Genomic DNA, 5,821 nt, shown 5'->3' on the forward strand with positions numbered 1-5,821 from the left:
GAAGGAACGTTCAGAAATTTTTTTCACATTTGAAAGAATGTACGACTCTTTCAAAAATGCGAAATTCAAATGGACGCAAAAATGTTACATGCACGTGTGAAAAATGCGAGTATGTAACTTCTGTCATATAAGATAAAAAAAAACAACTTTTTTTTTTTTTTTTTTTTGCGCAAACAAATCGAGCAGCAGCTAAATAATAAAAAATGCTGGTTGAAAAAAAATGAATAAAAGAGTTTTCGTTTTCTTTCTGCGTCAAAAAGAAAAGGGTTTATCAAAAACAAGAAGAAAAAAATAGTTACGTGCCATAAAAAAAAATTTAGTTATCCGAAATTTAGTACGTTTCTCTTTTTTTCCTTTGGGGATTATTTTTATATATATATTATTTTTTTTTGTATTTTACTCGATATTATAATTCATAAAAAAAAGGGTTCTAAAAAATAAGTTTGATTATTATATCTGATAAAAGTGCAAATCCAAATGTGGAATATTTTGTGTAATAAGTTTTTTTTTTGTTCTGTTAATGTTTTTTTTTTTTTTTAATGTCGAATATATTTTAGGAGTGAGAGTTCAAAATAATAATAATAGAAAAAAGGAATGTAAGAGTAAATGAGATCGAGTGATTTTTCTTGTGCGATATATATATATATATAAAATATTATAGAGGAGGATGCTTGTGAGTACAAAGACGAAGAAATAATGAAAATGATTCTTTATTCGTTTCAATAGTTTATCTTCTTTTTTCTCGTTTTGCGAGTTATCTTCCTCTTTTTTCTCTTTTCTATACAAAAAAAAATTTATTCGTGAAATATCGTTTTTCTTTTCTACTTTCAAAATAATAATTGATGCCGATTATTATTCTTGCATTTTTCATTGCGACACCCCGAGAATTAAAAGAAGAAGAAAAAGAAAAGTTTAATGGTGAACGTGTCTAAAAACAATCTTGAAGGATTTTTTCGAGAAAACATCAAAAAAAAAAAAATAAAAGATCGCTTTAATTATTTTCAGTTTTATTCGTTATCGTTTTAAAATAAAAAATTTAAAGGAAAAAAAAAAAATTTATATCTCGAACGTAAATTACATACATCGTGAAATAATCACATCTGAACGACTTTCATATATACAGAAGAGTTATACAATTACAATCGTAATTTGCTCAAGGCAATCGTACGCTGTAGGCTTCAATTACGCACTATTATATTACTTCCATATTTGCTATTTGTGTCGAGAGAGAATTATTATATATGAATTTTTTTTTTTTTTTGTCATTTATTTTCATTCTCACACAATTATTTTTTTTTATATTAAATATTTTATTAAAAAAAAATTATAAATTTCTTAGAACAAATTTTTTCAAAATAAAATATATTTTAAGATTTGAAATTTTTATTTTAAAAATTATAAGTATGTCTATTTATTTATTTTCTTGTATAAATGTATAGGAATAATAATTGTGGAATAAATTTCAATGTAGATTTTTTTTTTTTTTTAAATTTAAATTAAGAAAAGCTTCCCATTGGTTGAAAGGGTTGGCAAAAAAGAAAAAAAATAAAGAAAATAGGAGGAGTGGAATGTACGGCCATGTGCCGCGAAATTTAAAATCGCTTTAACGGCGGCTATAAACGATAAACCTGTTTAACCAGTTCAGCGGGCGCGTTTTGCCTTGCAAAATCGTTCTTGTTCCTTCATTTTTTTCATTCGTTTCACTTTTTTTAGCTGACTTGAACTGGCAAGACATTTCAAAAGGATCTGCTTATAAGATGAGTCTCTCGATGACATTTTGTCAATCAAAAAAAAAAAAAAATAAATAAATAAATAATTTTTTTCTTTCGTATTTTTCTAATTATTAAAAATTTAATAGTTTTCTAATTTTTTAATCAATTTTTTGGCAATTTTCTTCTTAATTTGTCTTATTTAAATTTTATTATTTTTTAAATTAAATAATTGTTAATTACAATTATTAATTAAATTAAATTTTCTTTATAAAAAAAAACAATTATTTTTTTTTTTTTTAATTTTTGATGAAAATTTTTGGAAAAAAAGGAAATTTAGTTGTTTGCAGAGAGAAAATTTTCAAATGAGTTGGAGAAGTAATCACGTGGTATATACACCTTTGGGTCTCTTCCGTTCAGTGTTGAGTTCTCACGAGAACTTCACCCACATCGACCTACACCCCCAACCCTCGCATCAAAACTTGCCTCTTTCCATTTATTCCCTCTCTCTAAACATATATATATATATATATTACTTCCCAACAACTTGTATTCTCAGGCCTCCCTTTCCAGAATATCAAAGATCAATTCAAATTGTGACATTTTCAAACCAAAAAAAAAAAATTCAAATTTTACCAAAATTATTTTATAAAAAATTAATTAATTTAATATCAAATTGTTACTTACAAATTAATTAATAATTTTAATTTTATTTTTTATAATTCATTTTCAATTATTAATTAGAAAACTAATATTGAAATTAATTATTTATAGCTAATTAACATTTAATCAATTATACAGTTAATTAATTAAAAACAATAATGAATAAATTAAATTAAATCGTGCACTTTATTTTTAATATTAATGTTACTAATAATAAATAAAAATAAAATTTTTTTTTATTAAATAATAATTTACGTTAATTAATTAAAAAAAAAAAAAAAAAATTATATATTTACTAATAATGAGTAAATCATGTTATTTATTGCCTCAATGCGAGCAAACACATTAATTAGATGATAAGAATTGAAAACGAAAAATTAGTAGCAAGTAACTGATGCATATATATGCATCTTGCAATTTTTTATTATCTTTATATAATTATATATCTATATATACATCTATATATGAAAAGAGTGGCTCGTTGACCCCGGATTGAGGGTTATCGAGACAGACAGATATTATCAGAACAGAGGACCTACAAATTGGCAGTGCATTCAATAAAATATTTCAAAGAATGCATAATTGTTTTTTTTTTTTTTTGATATTAAAAAAAAAAATGTGTTTATCATTAAAATAAATATTTCCCCAATATTCTAAATTATTTCATAATAAATTATTAATATTTATTTATATTTGCAAAAAGAATTATAAATTAATTTCAATTTATTATTTAAAATTAATAATAATTAAAACAGAATTTGTTCTTATATTTGAAATTTGAAAAATTAGTACTTTGAATATAATTGGATATTAGAAAGATACTAGGAACCAATAGGAAACTTTGAAAAGTCACGTGATAATTTTTAACCACAATTCTTTACGTTCAACAATTTACATTTGTTTTTTACAGTAAATCCCATAATAAATTATCAAATATTCTGTAATTTCGATAATTTTAACTAATACTAATATAATAATTATTGTTTTCTGATTATTTGAATATTAACTTTTATCAAATAAATATAAAATAAAATGTTTGCCGCCAAATTTGACTTCCCCTACTTTCATGAGGCAGCCATCTTGCTTTTTCGTCGATCACAATTGCAGGCAGTTTACACGCACGTCAACGGTTCGCTCATAAAAATCGAGAAATCTGCATTCAATTTATCACCTGGAACATTTTAAACTGGTTGGTAAGTATTGTTTTCTTGGTATTTAATTAATATTTTTTGTTTATTTTGATTAAATTATCAATATATTTCCCAAAATGTTGATCAACAGAAATTTTCCGTTGCCCCTCCCCCCCTCCTTCTTTTGTCAAGGTTATTTTTTTACATTTTAATTCAATTTTCCAATTGTATTTCATATTATTTACTATTAAAAGTTAGTTTGAAGTTAATTTCGTTTGATATTTGATGTAATAGATGATATTTAATTGACGATAAATGTAAATTTTTTCCCAATCGGAAGTTTCACGTGTTGGCGGCAGTATACTTTTGTCTATTATTTTTCCCTGTTTTTCCTGAATTTTACCAACTAAAACTATTTTTCGATATTAAATTCGTTATTATTTCACATAAATTGTGAAAAATTTGATAAAATTAAGTAGTTATAGCAAAATTCACATGTTTCGATTTTTGAGGTTATGTATACTTTGTCGTACAATTTACACACAATTTTCTTTGTGCCCTTTGTGTAAATAACAATTTCCAAGGTTATTTTTTTGTTGTTGAAATGATTATTGACATTTTTTTCGAAAATGTTTTAATTTTCAATGTCAAGATTGAATCCTCGTATTGATTCGTAAGTATAAAATCATTTCAATCTGTGATTTATTTCACGACGGCGTTTGGTTTGCAGCGCCTTTGATTTCTTTCCAAATCGATCAGAAATATGATTTTGTTGTTTAAATTTAAAAATTGTATTAATTAATAAGATTGTTCGAATAAAAATTGTATTCGGTTCGAATCATATAAGAATCTTTAATAAGAAAAACAATTTTTGAAAAATTACAATTTATTTTGAGGTTATTTTTTTTTCTCTATTGTGAATTTTTTTATTTATAATTTATAATATTCGAAAATTGTTTCATTTTATGTATTTTATTCTGTTTTTGAAATTCAAATAACTAATTAACTTGTACGCGTTTCAGCAAAAAATAAATCGGATGGTAAAAATCGACAATATTTTTTTTGTCAGAGAAGTCAAAAGGCAATGTTGACACTGGCTACAGAATGGAATTTAGGCTCCAGAAGAAACTCAATCGTAAGATTTTTTTTTCCATCACTTTTATATTAATTAATCATAAATAATAGATAACAAAAATGAATAAGAAATAGATAATAATAAAAAATGAATAAATAAATAAGTTTCAGGAAAAATTTCTCAAGCCACCAGAGAATGGAAATCGAAATTGTCAAAGATTGGAAAAAGTAATTTGGACCCGAGATGTTAAGACAAAAGATGCTGACAGTATCTTCAGAATGGAATTTTGGATCCGAAAAAAACTTTTAATGGTGAGTCATGGAAATAAATTTTAATATATTGAAAAATAATTTTTCAAATTAGGAAAATAATTTAAAAAAAAAAATTTTAATTAATACAAAAAAAAAATTAAGATTTAAATCGAATGAATATTTTTAAAAAATGATTTTAATATTTATTAGAGTAAAAACTAAAAATAATTAATATTGAAATTTTCACCAAGTTCTGCTTTTTTTTTACGCGAAAAATCCGCGAGTTTAAAGATTGATTTCGCTGAACATGAATGATATCGTGGAATGAAAAAAAGTGTAGTCTCGCATATATATATATATGTGTTCGAGGTTACGAGAGTCTCCTCGCGGGACATATAGAATGATGTCCCGGCCAGCCGTCGTGACCCCCGACCCCCTGGAGTACGATCCTGGGGGTAGGAGGTGAACCTTATTGATTTTTAGGGTGACACTGGAGTGCTGAGTCCCCGACTTTGAAACGGCGCGAGAAAAAAAGTGCCCTGCACGTGAGGCGTTCCGCGAAAAAAAATTAACCAAACCTCTTTCTCCAATATACTCTCATTCTATTTCGTTTATATAATTAATTTAGAAATTGAAGTTTTGTTTGATATTTAACGAAAAAAAGAATGAGAATCATGTGATTAGATTCACCTCGTGTGAAGAAATCACTGTTTTTTCTCTCTCTCTCTTTTTTTTTTTTTGAAAAATCCTTTTCACTGAAAAGTCCACAGTATGTGCTACAGTGACGGAAAACAAAGTGCGAGGTGCACACTGCTCTGTGGTTGGGGGTGAAGTTCCTGTTCAGGACCGTACTTTTAAAAGGTTACACACATTTGTTACCCAGGTTATCATATATATGACTATTTAACAATTCACAAACTGAAATCGATTTTTGATCCTTTTTTTTATAATCCCCTTGATATTGAAAATTCTAACGATATATAATTAAGTTAC

The 5,821-nt window shown here is 25.5% G+C and overlaps 1 long non-coding RNA gene across 1 annotated transcript; it reads left to right on the forward strand.

The window, feature by feature from the left end:
• Positions 1-3,238: 3,238 nt before the first annotated feature.
• Positions 3,239-4,891, forward strand: LOC127283079 (uncharacterized). The gene is made up of 3 exons (XR_007843298.1): positions 3,239-3,565; positions 4,525-4,637; positions 4,742-4,891. It is a non-coding gene; the product is annotated as an uncharacterized LOC127283079 (long non-coding RNA).
• The last annotated feature ends 930 nt before the right edge of the window (positions 4,892-5,821 follow it).

Source organism: Leptopilina boulardi, unplaced genomic scaffold (assembly GCF_019393585.1).
Source record: "Leptopilina boulardi isolate dan_hultmark-lab unplaced genomic scaffold, ZJU_Lbou_2.1 LbouV2_305, whole genome shotgun sequence".
In the NCBI taxonomy this organism is placed as follows: Eukaryota; Metazoa; Arthropoda; class Insecta; order Hymenoptera; family Figitidae; genus Leptopilina; species Leptopilina boulardi.